This window comes from Rhinolophus sinicus, chromosome 4, assembly GCF_057876585.1.
Source record: "Rhinolophus sinicus isolate RSI-liver-muscle chromosome 4, RSI-T2T, whole genome shotgun sequence".
Classification (NCBI taxonomy): Eukaryota; Metazoa; Chordata; class Mammalia; order Chiroptera; family Rhinolophidae; genus Rhinolophus; species Rhinolophus sinicus.
The window spans coordinates 15,241,053-15,256,013 of record NC_142504.1 but is presented as its reverse complement, the minus strand read 5'-3'; the positions used below and the strand labels follow the sequence as shown (position 1 = coordinate 15,256,013).

At 43.1% G+C, this 14,961-nt stretch overlaps 1 protein-coding gene across 4 annotated transcripts in view; it reads left to right on the top strand.

The window, feature by feature from the left end:
* The window catches only part of SNX10 (sorting nexin 10), a 66,500-nt gene that overhangs the window by 16,502 nt on the left and 35,037 nt on the right, over positions 1-14,961 (top strand). The window contains exon 1 of one of the 4 annotated variants that reach the window (XM_074340895.2): positions 11,937-12,056. The exons of the other annotated variants lie outside the window; for them this stretch is intronic. The gene's annotated coding sequence lies outside the window, so the exon portion shown is untranslated. Of the gene's footprint in view, positions 1-11,936; positions 12,057-14,961 lie in introns of those variants that run through there. 4 annotated transcript variants of the gene reach the window in all.

Genomic DNA, 14,961 nt, shown 5'->3' with positions numbered 1-14,961 from the left:
TTTATAGCTGAGGAAGCAGACACTTGGCGAAGCTCTACCCTCAGGTGGTAGCTGACGTGGGAACAGAATCTCGTTTTCTTCTTTTATACCCTGTGCTGCATCTCTCAGGAAAGGACCAGATATTTGTGTGTGTGTGTGTGTGTGTGTGTGTGTGTGTAGAAGAGTCTGTATTTGCACTATTATAGGGATCGTAGAATATCTCTCTCAGTCCTCCCTATAGGACTAACTCGTAAACCACCTAGCAGATACCTGACAATTTAAAAATAATTATTTGATTATAGTAAGAACACTTAGCATGAGATCTACCCTCTTAATAACTTTTTAAGCGTATAATACAGTATTGTCAGCTATCGTTACACTGTTGTACAACAGGTCTTTGGAATTTATTCACCGAGGAGGTACTTGATCTTCCTAGAACCTATAAACTGAATTCTTTCCTCCCCAAGGCTGTTGTTTCACTCACCGGAAGCACTTTTCTTGGTTAAGAGGTTGCTTAACTGGGCTTTTCACCATTGTTTTGCCAGCCTGGGAGCACCTGCTATGTCTGTGACTCTCTGGACAGAATATTCAAAGGAATTATATACCTGTAAAAACTGCATGTTAAAAAAGGATTAAATAGTTTAGGCCTTCCATGATTTGGGGGGCTGCCAATCCGATGTGGCTAAGTTTGTTTTTTTCCTGAATATTCACATAATAAAACCCACCTCCTGCTTATCTCCACCTTCTCTCCTCTTACATTTCATGTTCACTTGTATAAAAATAAAAAGTATTGTGAAATTAAACCTGTCCTCAGACTGATCATCAAATCCTGAGCCCTTGAGAACCTGAGTTTTCGACAGATAGCAAATGTCATCTTCTTTTTAAAAAAGTTAATCCTTTTTTGTCTTGTTAGACTAGAATAACTTTCTATGGATGTGTTCTCGAAGTATAGTCCATTCTTGTGAAGGACTTAATGCTTCTAGTAGTTTGATATTTTTATATTATGGATGCATATACTTTGGGATAAATGCTATATGACTTGCTTAAAATACGAAGGTCAAAAATTAAGTTTGCAAACTCATCCTAGAAAAAGTGCTACATACCTCATTGCTGAATATCACTAGGGTCACCTTCGAAGTACTCCCTGGGGAAGCTATGCACCAATGCCTGTGCCTAGTCCACCCTTCAAAGCAATTTTGGAACTCTTTTTCTGGAATGGCCATCAGAACTGTCATTGTATTAGGTTGGTGCAAAAGTAATTGCGGTTTAAAAGATTAGAAGTTGCAAAAACCACAATTACTTTTGCACCAACTTAATATTACCCTTGATGTCCTGAATGTCATCACAATGTCTTTCTTTCAATATTTCCTTTATCATTGGGTAAAGAAAGAAGTCATCGGGGGTCAGATCAGGTGAGTCGGGAGGGTGTTCCAATACAGTTATTTGTTTACTGGCTAAAAACTCCCTCACAGACAGTGCCGTGTGAGCTGGTGCATTGTCGTGATGCAAGAGCCAGGAATGGTTGGTGAAAAGTTCAGGTTGTCTAACTTTTTCACGCAGCCTTTTCATCACTTCCAAACAGTAAAGTTGGTTAACTGTCTGTCCAGTTGGTACAAATTCGTAATGAATAATCTCTCTGATATCAAAAAAGGTCAGCAACATGGTTGCAACAAGTTCACGAACTTAATTGTCACACCTCGTATATATTTCTCTCAAACCCTTTCACTTTTCCTTGTCACAGTGACTTGGGAAGAAGTGCTGAGATTTACCAAGTATTTTTTGTTGTGTATAGTTTTCTTTATTTCCAGCTGCTTTCAGTTTCATAGTTGAGTGTTAAGAAAGTAGCCTGTAAATGGCATGTGATTCTTCTGCTTAAAGTACTTTAAGAAAAAAGATATTCGAGGACTAAAAATCAGATTAAAATAGAAGGAAAAAATAAAACAGAAATAAGTCATATGAAGTGGAAAGAGTCAAGCAAAATGAGTCAGAAAAATGATTTATTATTAATAATGTGTGAATTGGATTAATGAAGAGTTCATACCTGGTACTGCCCTCCTTCAAACGGGGAGAGGCTGCTGTGTCTCCCCACTGCGAGGTTTGGTACGTGAGAGCCTCTTCCAGATGTGAAGAAGACCTTTGCCTAAGTGTTCTCTTACCCTTCAGACAGGGTGATTAATGAGCACTGTTGCCCCCCATTTCTTCTTCACTCAGTCTGTAAATGTGTGTGGAGAACCCCTTATGTGCCTGGTACAGTGACAGAGGCCAGAGAGCCTAAGTAAGCAAGAACAGTGAGGAGCTTTACTGTCTCTGAGCTTACAGTTCGGTGGGGAGACAGATACCAATTTTTACACAAATAAGGGTAAAAATAATACCGGAATCAGAGGAATACGATGGTGTAAGAGAAGTGTTACTCGGGGGATTTGACTTTGCCAGGTAGAGGGAGTTAGGGCAAGCTCCCTGGGTTAGTGAGATTGGAACTGAGATTTGAAAAGCGAGTCCTGGTTAACTAGGTTGGCAGATGGGTTTGAATCCCGGCATTGGCCTTGGGCAAGTTGGTGACCTTGTGGTGGTGACCTTGAGCAAGTTACTTCACCTCTCTAAGCCTTCGTGTCTTCATCTCTAAAATGGATGGTTGTGAGAATTAAACGAGGTGATGCACGTAATGTACTCAGCACAGTGCCAGCACACAGTAAGCTCTCGTAAATGGTAGCCATTTTTATTACTATTTGTGTCTTCTGTTCATTTTACTGGAAACATTGAAAAGATGCTTGCTTAAATCTTTCCTTGTTCTGGTGAGCAAGAGCCCCTAAATACTTGAGAATAGTTCTCTTGGAGAATGAAAGGGAGATTTCACAATGATCTTCAATTATGCCATTTGTGCTCAGCATCTAAGGCTCTTGTAGAGGCGTTGGTGTGAACTCACATTCAGAATGGGCCAGTGGAAGCATTTTTAATATACTAGGATTTTAAGACACAAGCATTATTAGATCACACCTCCTACGTTTCGTATGGCAGTTAATTATAAATAGCTAGGCTAATGCATGTTTTCGGTACCCATACCATATTCTGTTTGCCTAGTGAGTTTTGCTGCAGTGTTTATAGTTATGTATGGATATTTCTTGTAGCTAAAATGTGCATCTTTTGAATCTTGCTTTTCTCTCTCTGATCTGTAGAGCTAGCTCTAGCTATACATGTATATGCAAATGTCCAATCCAACTTTTTACTGGAGTAGTAGTTTCTTGCACCTTTCATTGTTCTTACATTTGGAAGAAAAAGGTAACAAGAATTCCACCAGTGGTCATACTTAAATTTTGTTGCATGCTTGCTAAGTGCTTTCAGTATGTTATCTGATTTAATCCTCGCAGTAACCCTATGAGGTAAACACTCTTAAGAACCCTTTTTCTCCCTATAAGAAAATGGAGTCTCAGAGAGGTTAATTAACTTGTCCAAGGTCACACAGCCATGAGTGGCATAGTTGGGATTTGAACCCAGATGTGAATATCTCCAAATCTGAGCTCTAAACACTTTGACGCTGCCTTTCAAATTAGTTATTGAAGATTATCAAGCCTGTGCGCCAGAAAGACTTATTATACTTGTATGGTCGTGGGAAAGACTTAGGAGAAATGTCAGTGGAGTCTATAGAGCCTGGGGAAACTTGTTGAATTTCAATTTATTTACTGAATCAGCAGAAGTAGTCTCTCAGTAGTGTCTTTCTGAATTATGTTCCTGTTTGTTACAAGCCTTGGTTTTACAGTTCAGACCTTAAGGAGCACTAGTGTTGATAAGAGAAAAATTTTGAACTGTCCTAAAATGACAGCAGGCAGGAGGGAGGCAGGAGGAAACAAGGGAGGTTATTCCGTTAACAGCTGCATCAGAAACCGAGAGACTGCTCCCATTCCTGAGTGTATATTGAAACTCAGAATCAACTTCCAGGTGGCTATGTCCGCTCTCACCTAAAAAGGGGTAGCTGACCATCAGACGCTAGCTACCGCATCCTGCTTGCCATGCACTCTCTCCATGGTTGCCCACAACCAATCCAAAAGCAGCAAACACTTCTTCCTTACTGGCTGTGCACCTATTCCAGAACCATCTCCGCTTCACCTCTTCCCACCCACCCTTATCTGTAGCCAATGTAAATTCTTTCAAAACAGCTTTCATCTTTCTAACCCAAACCCATTGTATAAGGAGCGCCGTCAGCTCCAGGACAGTGGCCGTGTTTGTCCTCTCCCTCTCGCCCTGCTGCTGCTGGCTTAGACACATATCCCAGGACCTGGTCCTGTTTCCGGCTAACATATGGCTCAGGAAACCCTTTCTTTCAGAGAAGCTTTTGTCCTGGAAAGTATCTGCTTAAGAGTGTGTATCAACCCCAAATTAAATATGCTTATGAGTGTGACAAATTCATTACTTAAAATAATATTTTCCCTTCTTCCTCATTCTTTCCATTTCTGTTCCTCAATTCCTACATTCATAGCTTTACCATCGTTAGGTCAACTATTATTCGCTGCCTTGACTCTATGTGGGAACTGCTTCAAATCCATTTGGAACCCAGGGGAGAATGAATTATAAATAAGTACCCTATTCAGGGTGTAGACAATATGGGCGGAGTTGGAAAGACGGATCAGTGAGAGCTTTGCCCAATGAAGCGGTTGGCTTTCAGCGCCTGGCACTGCCACAGACTTATAGGGAGCTGGGCTGTGCCCACTTCTAAGCCATCTGAATTTGCTCTGCAGTTCTTGTTTTGTTTTTCTGACAATGCAAATCCTGCTTCAAAACTTAAGTATTGTTTTTGACAGATTAGAACTGAATAAAACTACAACCTGATGTGTCAGCTAAGGGAGGCAGGAATATCAAACACCGTTGGAGAGAGAAAGTCAAGTATTCACATCTCCAGGCCTTGTTTCCTTTCCTAGTAATTGTTTTTTCCTGATTCAGCAAAAGAGGCGTGGGGGGCTCTTGTTTATGCCATATATTTATGTATGTTATGATGTGTATTTGCATATTTTATCTATATTTTCAAATCACAAAAGTAATATTTAAAAAAATAAAAGTTGTTAACAATCCAGGAGTATATAAAGTGGGGGGAAAAAAAAAAGGGACGTTCCTCCCATCCCCCCCCCCAAATATCTTCCCGGAATCTTTTTCTGTACATTGAAGCATATAAGTGTATACACATATACGTACGTACTTAAGCAGTGGAATCCCACTCATGTTTTCCGCAATTTGTTGTTTCCACTTCGTGCATCATGGACATCCCCCCATCTCAGCACTTACAGATTTTCCTCCTGTTTTGGAACAACTGCAAGGTATTCATTCCGCAAGTGCGCCTTACTTTATTTCCTCAGTCCCTTGCTAATAGGCACTCGGGTTGTCTCAGCTTTTTCAGTGATAAACACGGCTACAGTGAGCAGCCTTACATGTGTGGCTTTGCCCCTGGGAGCTAATCTTCTCAAGGCTCTTGTTCTAGAAGTAGGGATGCTGGGTGGAAAGGTGTGTGAGCTCTAGACTTTGGAGTCTGTAACCCTGTATTCCGGTCAGGGTCAGGGTGTGAACAGCGACCTGACTCAGACGGAATCATGTCATCTGTGCTGTTTTCTGTTTCCACGAGGTGGGCAGAGTGGCATGCAGCCCAGGGTCACGTGCCTGGGTAGAGCTAGTGAGTGGGCATGCTGATTCTCCCAGCTCTCTTCCCCCATTCAAATTTATACAGGTAACGATGTGTAAATCTTGACTTTTGCTTCAATCCAGACGTCTTCCCAGAGAACCTGTCAAGTCTCCTCCTCGAATAAAGCCAGCTTGGGTTTTCTTTCCCACCTCCCAACCACCTGCATTTGTTTTCCTTCTTGGTCTTTTCTTAACCTTTGGACTTTAAATCCCTGACAAGATCATGAGATTAGATGTCTGAAAAAGACTCTCACTGGCTTTGTTTAGTTTGGTCAGTTTTGTGACTCCTTCCCCCTGAGCCCTTTTCTGGCCAAACTACCTTGGCCAAGGTTCCTTTGGTCTGTGTACCGTGGATTCAGCACTGACAGCTTCCCAAGGTTTGGCTGAGGCAGGAAATTCATCACGTACCAGGAGGCAGTGAGTGAGCTGACCCCTGGGCACATGTGTGACTTCATTGTCTCCTACTGCTCTCTGTTCAGCAACAACTTATGTCAAAGGGCTGAACAAGTCACTTAAATTTCCCAGTTGTAATTTACTGGGTTTTACTGTTGGGCTCTGACATGTCTTAGGACAGAGGCTATTTTTGCCAGATTCGTCGCCCATGTCATTCTCCCTCCACTTCATCTCCCGTCTGCTCACCACCCTCCTCTCCACCATGGCGGACGTCACTAATTGATTGCTTGTGCCCCTTTCTCACAGAGCCGTAAAAGCCCTGGAGGTCTTTCTGAAGCCCTCCAGGTGGCAGGTTCTACTAGATTACATAGGGTCTTGAACAGGATTGCTACCCTTTTGCTTTTTATATAAAAGACACAAAAACCTCCCCCAAACCTATCAGACACACTCCCTGTCATTTTATAAAAGGGAGAATATTCTGATACCCCCAAAGCAGCAACGACATAATCTAAGAATAAAGGTGAATCCTTTAAATGGAAAGGTTTTGGCTGTATAAAAAGTTCAGTGCACTGTTTTCTTTTTCCCATTTTGCTGTGGACCGCTAAAAACTTGGTCATGGATCTAAGTACCATTTAGGGATCCCTGTTATTAATTTCGGACTGTAGAGCTTTTTCTCTTTATATCTTGGAGCAAGTCCTACAATGCAAACATTTAATTCCTTTAATCCAGGTGATACAGCTTCTTGGTGTTGATGTGAACTTGGATGAATATTTTATTATTTCTACGTAAGAGTGCTAGTTGGTTATTTTACAGACTAACAGAAAAGGTTTTCTAATACTTTGAGGATTAAATAAGGATGCATTCTCACGATGACTCTCCTGCTCACTATTCGTTCATTCGTTCCAGTTATTTGTTGCTCATCTGCTATTATGTGCTGGGCACAGGGGTGAGGCAGTGAACTGGTCAAAGTCTCTGCCTTCTTGGAGCTCACATTAGAGGGAAAAACACATATAAAAAAGTAATAATAAAGATTCAGATTGTAAGTACCATCAGGAAATAAAACAATGTAGTTGGGAAGAGAATTGCAGCAAGGATGACTTTGGTGACACTTGAGCTGAGGACACAGAAAAGATCTAGGGGAAAACATTCTGAAAAGAGGGACCAGTAAGTGCAGAGGCCCTGGGATGGAATGGAGCTGGTAGTAGGTATGAGACATGGAGAGAAGGCCAGCGTGGAAAGAGCACAGAGGAGAGGAGAGTGGATGGAGGGGAAGCAGGAAGGCAGGCTGGGATCAGTCCACGTGGGGCTTCGAAGTCATGACGAGAGGTTTGGTGTTTATTCTTATTGCAGTGGGAAGCCATGGAAGGGTTTTCTGCAGGAGAGATGTTTGGTCAGAATTTTGCATTACGATCGCTCGGAATATGTGAAGAATAAGATTGTGTGGGGCAAATGGAACGTCGTTTGGGAGGCAAACTAGAGTTTGCCAACACAGAGGCTGATGAGATGTAGGGTACATTTGGAAGCAGTGCCAACGGGGCGTGTCTCCATACAGCTCCTACCACGGCATCTGAAGATAGTGGGTGCTCCATAAATATTTGTTAAAGGGAAGAATGAGGAAGTTGGTAGGTTTAGAAGGGAACAGGCTATACACAGTCACCTTAGTTATGGATACTTTTGCTTCTTTGGTTTTCAAACTTCCTGAATTATATTACTTTAAATTTAAATAAAGATATGTAAAAAGAATTATTTTGCTTTAGACTATTTACTTTTCAGAGGTCACAGAGCATTTCTTTGGGTTCTTTCACGTAGTACGTAGGTCTCTCCCGCGGACCATGCGGAATGGCCATGGCGGTCTTCTTAAGCCGGGAGACCTTGAAGCTGTGGGTATACTTTTTACCCACTAGGTGCTCAGGAGGGAACTAGAATAGCACTTACAGATTCCAAGGTGCTTTTTCCTGTGACTGATGTGATTCGGGTCCTTGTAGGTTCAGAATGAACCTCAGGGCTTGCTTAGACTACCTGACAGGCCTGTTCTTTTCCTTTGCCAAAGCAGTATTAGAGTTACAGATTAGTTTTGGAGACCTGCCTTCTAATTTTTTTTTTTCTACTAAAGTTTTCCTAATACAAACTTATATTTAACCGACTTGACTTTAACCTCACAATAGTAACCCATAAAGATGTCAGTTTATTGGCTCACTCTTGAAAGACTATGAAACAAAAATAGAGATGGAAAAAAAAAAGTTTCATGCACTATTTTCAAACTAAAAAGATATCAAAAATAAATGCCAAGGGGTTAGGGTGCCGATGTTTATCTCCGTGGAATGTAGGGGACATTGTACCATCTAGTTAACAGCAAAATCTTGAAGAAATCAGTCATTCCTGTGCCTTTTAGCTTTTCCACCTTCAAATGCAAGAGAACTAAACACCTTGGTTGAGAAAACAGAGTTGCTCCTCCAACTGTATACAACCTTGTGAAAGATGGAGGCTCTTTAAATATCAGACAAGACGACCAATGGCCCCGGACCAGGTCACAGGAAGCCGCATGTCTGAGCCCATCTTTTCTCTGGAGTCTCACTTTTCACGAATCCCCTCCATCCCAGCCCCAGCAAACCACTTGGTTCCCAAACGTGACTTCCACCTTCTTGTGCCCCTGCATGTAATCATACTGTTCTCTCCACCGGGCACCCACCCTCTGCCATCTCACCTCCAGCATTCAAGACAATAGAGCATAAGGTTCAAGGGAGGACCAATGACCCTGGAGCAAGACTCCCTGAGTTCAAATCCCAGTTCTGTCTCCAAGTAGTTGGATGACCTTTGACAGATTACTTAAATTCTTGGTGCCTCTGTTTCTTTAACTGTAAAATGAGGGTAATAGTCATGCTTACCTCGTAGGATTTTTTTTTATGAGGATATATGTAAAGTTCTTAGAACAGTGACAGTTGGTCAGAAGCACTGTCTGTGTTGGTTATTAGCTGGTAAAGTCCGGATTGTCCTGTAAGCCTGTGTCCACTAACCGACATGGGAATGGGGGCCTCCAGACCTAGGTTTGAATCTGAACCCTGGTTGACCTTGGATGGTTAGTTAACGTCTTTGAATGTGAGTTTCCCCTTCTGGAGAGCAATGTCTCATGTGGTTGCTGGTTGAGTCATGTGTGAACTGTGTGTGAAGTGCCTAGTTTAGTACTTGGCACCCGGATGACACTTAACAAGTGTTAGTTTCCGTCCCCCCTTCCCCTGTAGCGTCTGTTTATCACCTGATGCCTCGGACCTGCTGGTTGTATGTCCTCCATTAGACTATAGATTCCTTAGTTTTCTTTGTTTCTCTACAGCATGCACTTAATTCTTTGGTTTCCTTATTCATTGATTTCCACCCGTTTGCTCACTCAATCATTTTGTTCATTCATTTACTTTCACTCTCTCTTGTTTATTCAAAAATAATTTCCTAAGTACTGGTTAAGTGTGTTGGGTGCTAGGAATCTTCCATTCTTCCAGCTCGGATCCAGAAGAGAAATGACAAGACCTGGAACTAATCCAGTGACGTTGGTGACTGAAAGAAGGGAGTGGACTTACGAGGCATTCAGAGAGAGGGTTGGCAGGGCTTGCTGACCAATTGGATTTGGAAAGTAAGGGGGAGGAAGAAATCAAAGATTGTTCCTGGGGTTCCCGCTCGAGTCACCGTGTAGCTATTGACACTATTAATTAAAATGAATAACATAGGAAGTGGTAGAATTGGTTAGGTTGTGGAAGGGCAAGGAAAAGGTGTTGTGTGATACGCAGCCTGGGTTGGACACAGGGAGTCTGAAATGCCTGGATGGAGAGGTCCCCTACGAGGTGGCCCAGCTGGCCTCAACGGCAGTTCTGGTTCTGGACTATTTTGCATATGACATGGGAGTGGTAGCCAAGACAGAATGAGTGTAGAGCTGAAGAGAACAGGGCTGTCAGCGCCCCGTTGGGGAACTGCCCTTAGTAAAAAGCAGAAGGTAACAGTGAATTTGTGACTCCTGCTGGGAAGCCACGTGTGGTGCCTCACCACTGAAACTGTGCATGTCTCCTGTCAAGAACACACCACTCACTGTCTGCCTTTCAAGACCAGCCCTTGGGTGTCAGTGCAGAAGTGGGGGAAAGAACGGCCTCTTCCCCATTGTGGGCCTCACCCACGTCAGCTGCAGGCCTGAGCTGCATCAAGGGTATGTCTCCTTCCTCTGCAGTATATCTCACAGAACCCTTCTTGAATAGGTGGTACGGTCCCTCTCTCCTAGCAGCTATGTTTTGTCACTTTCTGCCTCTTCAACTGGAGCGCAAATGAGGAAACACACCAACCACCACTTCACCTCATACCCATCTCCACTGCTTCTGCCATGTGCTGTGTCGGAGCCTCTGTCACCTCGGCCACACTATGCCAGTGGCCTGCGGACAGGTCTCCCTGCTTCTGCTCTGGCCCCCTCCCTATTGTGTATTCCCCACACAGACATCAGAGCGATCTTGTTAAACGTAAGTCAGATTATGTCACCTGCTGAAAATGCTCCCGGGGCTTCCAGACGCTCCACTGGGTCCAGGCCCACGTGACCAGGCCTTGGCCTTCCTCTCAGAGTGCATCTCCCTCATTCATCACACTCTAGCCACAATGGCTTCCATGGCTTCCCCAGCTATTCCAAGCTTGTTCCACCTCGGGGCTTTGGCACGGACAGGTCACTCCTCCTGGAATGCTCTTTCCCTAGACTGCTTTGCCACTGGCTCCTTCCTGCCTTTCAAGTTTTGGCTCAAATGTCACCTCCTCAGAGAAGCCTTCCATGATGACCGGAACGTGAAGTAGGCCCCACAAAACGCCCCTAGTGACTCTCAAGCACATCATCCTGTTTCCTCTTCTCCATTAAGCTTGTGCATTATCTTGCCCACTTATTTACACGTTTGCTTGCGTTCTCCCACTACGCTGTAGGTGAGACCGCGACCTGGCTGTCTCGTTCATTGCCCTGTCTCTGATGGCTGCAGCAGAGTCTTTAATACTAGGCTGAACGAATTAGCCAGGGCTGTCCATCTTCTCTGGGATGAGAACCTGAGCTTGTTTGTTGAGGCAGGAGGGAGGGACTAGTGAAAAGGAAGAAGTTGGAGTTATTAAGGGGGTGGGATCGTTGATGGACCAGTGTCTTGAAGGAGGTAGGGGAGATCATGAAGACGGGGGAGTTTGATGTTTTTTGGGGACTGAGGGAAGTGGGTGAATATATGGGTTGGTTTCAAGGGGGCAGAGAACCGAGATGAAGAATGTAAACCTGCTGGTCCTACTATCTTGATGAAGTGCGAGATGCAGTTATCAGATGACAGAGGGAACGCAGACCTGGGAGAGCTAGGAGCCTGGAGGTAAAGGTCTGAAGCTGTGGGGGTGAGTGGAAGACTCCAGAACCCCACGGAAGCTGGTCCTCAACCTGGTGACGGAGCCTGTAACAGAAATGACCGATTTTTCTTCAGCATAGTGGATAGGACGAGAGAGAAAATGGAAGAGACAGAGGGTAAGTTGAGCCGTGTTTGGGGGATTGACAGATAGAAGCAGCTGGTGTCTCAATGAAACAGGAAACTGAGGGTGCTGGAGGGAGTATTTGAATGGTACAAGGCAGTGAAGTCCAGAGGGACAATAGAAAGTGTAGGATCAAAGTTCTGATTGCTTTTCATTCAAGTGGAGAAGCAGACTGGGTGAGAAAGAGGAAGTGAGATAGGAAGGGTGGACTTTGAGAGGGGACGTCTGGTTTTACACTTCAGAGAACTATTCCGGGTTGGGATTGGGGGAAACACGTTGGTAACAGGTTCGGTCACAGCAAGAGAGGAGATAGGCTAAGGCAAGTGTAGGGAATGCTAAGTCATGCCTCAGGCATAAGTTCCTCCTGGGCGGATCAGGAGAGAGTGAGGAAACGCACGGGGCGGGCAGAGGTCCCTAAAAATGTAGCAGTGAGGAGTGGGGAACCTGGAGAGAAGTCCGGCCAGGAAGCGAGGAGGAGGGAGGTGCTCACATGCCTGGGTTCCAGGAACTTCTTGGTAGGTTCTTGTCTGGCGATAATGTGACTAGGTCCTGAGAAATGGGAGTGCTTTGACCTGGGAGGGTTACTGGGAAGGGGAGGGTGGAGAAGCCAGGGCACCTGCTAAGATAATGGTGCGGAGATGGGTTGGAATGTGGAGCATTTGCTGGCTTTCGGCTGAGTTTCCTGAGGCGTAGTGGAGGGAAGGGTTCCATTTGCAGGGTGAGGGCACTAGGACAGGGCATGAAACAGAGCAGGCTCAGGGGGTCAGGCAGTCCTGTTTTTTGTTGTTTTTAACAGCTTTGTTGAGCTATCCACATACTATACGATTTATCCAATTAAAGTGTATAGTTCAGTGGTTTTTAGTATATTTACAGATACTCATGTGTACAGCCATCACCACCGTCAATTTTAGTATATTTTTATTACCCAATGAATATTTCATTGCCCTTTAGCTATCACTCCCCTATATCCCTAACCTCTACCTTTCCACCCACCCCACCGAGCAGTCAGGAATCTCTTTTCTGTCTTTGTAGTGTTCACTGTTCTGGACTTTCATATGAATGGAAGTTTTATCATAGGTGGACGAAGTTGTAGCAGGTCTCAGCCCTTCATTTCTTTTTATTATCGAATAATATTCCATTGTATGGATGTACATACCACATTTTGTTTACCAATTCGTCCGTTGATGGATATTTGGGTTATTTCCCCCTTTTGGCTATCATGAATAACGCTGATATTTATATACGAGTTTCTCTGTGGACACGTTTTCATTTCTCTTGGGTATATATACTTAGGAGTGGAATTGCTGGGTCAAATGGTAAGTTTATGTTTAATCATTTGAAAAACTGCCAGACTGTTTTCTAAAGTGGCCGTACCATTTTACATTTCCACCCGCAGTGTATGAGGGTTCCAGTTTCTCTGGATCCTTGCCAACATTTGTTATTATCTGACTTTTTTTCTTTTCTTTTTTAAGTCAATTTGTTGTCCTTTCAATCTTAGTTGTGGAGGGTGCTGTTCAGCTTCAAGTTGTTGTCCTTTCAGTCTTAGTTGTGGAGGGCGCAGCCCAGCTCCAGGTCCAGTTGCCGTTGCTAGTTGCAGGGGGCACAGCCCACCATCCCTTACGGGAGTTGAGGAATTGAACTGGCAACCTTGTGGTTGAGAGCCCGTGCTCCAACCAACAACTGAGCCTTCCGGGAGGCAGCTCAGCTCAAGGTGCCATGTTCAATCTTAGTTGCAGGGGGCAGAGCCCACCATCCCTTGTTGGACTCGAGGAATTGAACTGGCAACCTTGTGGTTGAGAGCCCACTTGCTCATGTGGGAATCGAACCGGCAGCCTTCGGAGTTAGGAGCACGGCGTTCTAATATTATCTGACTTTTTGATTGTAGTCGACTTAGTGGGTTGAAATGGTATCTCAGTGTGGTTCTGATTTGCTTTTCTCTGATGACTAATGATGTTGAACATTTCTTCATGTGTTTGTTGGCCATTTGTAAATCTTCCTTGGAGGAATGTCTGCTCAGGATCCTTTGTCCATTTTTGAATTGAGTTATTAGTCTTTTTATTATTATTATCATTCTAGGTATAACTGACAGATAAAATGTACAATGTGATTAGTATGTACACATGATGAAAGGATTTCCCCTGAGTTAACACATCCATCCTCTCACTTATTTATTTTTTTCTTTGTTTTTGGTGAGAACATTTAAGTTTTACTCTCAGAAAATTTCAATTTTACAGTATAGTATTATTAACTAAAGTCACCATGTTATGCATTAGATTGTTAAGTCTTTTTATTATTTAATTGTAAGAGTTCTTTATATATTCTAGATACAACTCCCTTATTAGATATATGATTTGCAAATATCTTCTCCCATTCTGTGCATTGTCTTCTCACATTCTTGATGTTGTCCTTTGAAGCACAAAAGTTTTTAATTTTCATGATGTTTAATTTATCTGTTTTTTTTCTTTTAATGCTTTTAGTATTATATTTAAGAATTATTTGCTAAATAAAAGGCATTGAAAATTTACCTCTGTTTCCTTCTAAGAGTTTCGTGGTTTTTGTTTTTACGTTAGGTGTTTGATCCATTTTGAGCTAATTTTTATAGATTGTATAAGGTAGAGGTCCATCTTCATTCTTTTGCACGTGGCTATCCACTTGTCCCAGCAATGTTTATTAAAAAGACTTATTTTTCCATTGAATGGTTTTGGCACCCATGTTGAAAATCAATTGACCGTATCGGTATGGGTTTATTTCTGGGCTCTCTCAGTTCTATTTTGTTGATCTATTTGTTTATCCTTGTGTCATTTGCACACTGTATTAGGTACTATTGCTTTGTAGTAAGTTTTGAAATCAGTAAGTTGGAGCCCTCTTATTTTGTTCTTCTTTTTAAGGATTGTTTCGACTATTCTGGGTCACTTGCAATTAGATCTGAATTATAGAATCAGCTTGTCAGTTTGTACAAAGAAGTTAGCTGGGATTCTGACAGAGATGCATTGAACCTGTAGATCAGTTTGGGGAGAATTGCCACCTGAACAATGTTGTCTTCTGATCCGTGAATGTGGGATGTTTTTCTGTTTGTTTAGATTTTCTTTAATTTCTTTCAACAATGTTTTGTGGTTTTTCCGGAGCATATGTTTTTACACTTATTTTGTTAAATTGAATTCTAGGTATTTTATTCTTTTGATGCTATACTTCTGGTACTATTTTAATGGGAAGTCATGGTAGTACTTCTGCCAAGTCGTACCAGATGAATGGGTAGTGTGAACGGAGAGTTGAGAAAACATCTCTCCAGTCGTTGGCAGGAGAGAAGAGGGGGACATTTACTGCTGTCCTTCAGCAGGCTGTGTTCTCAGGTCGATCCTGTGACAGGGCACTGAGGGATACATCAGCCTGCCAAGAATTCCATACTCCTGAGTACTAATG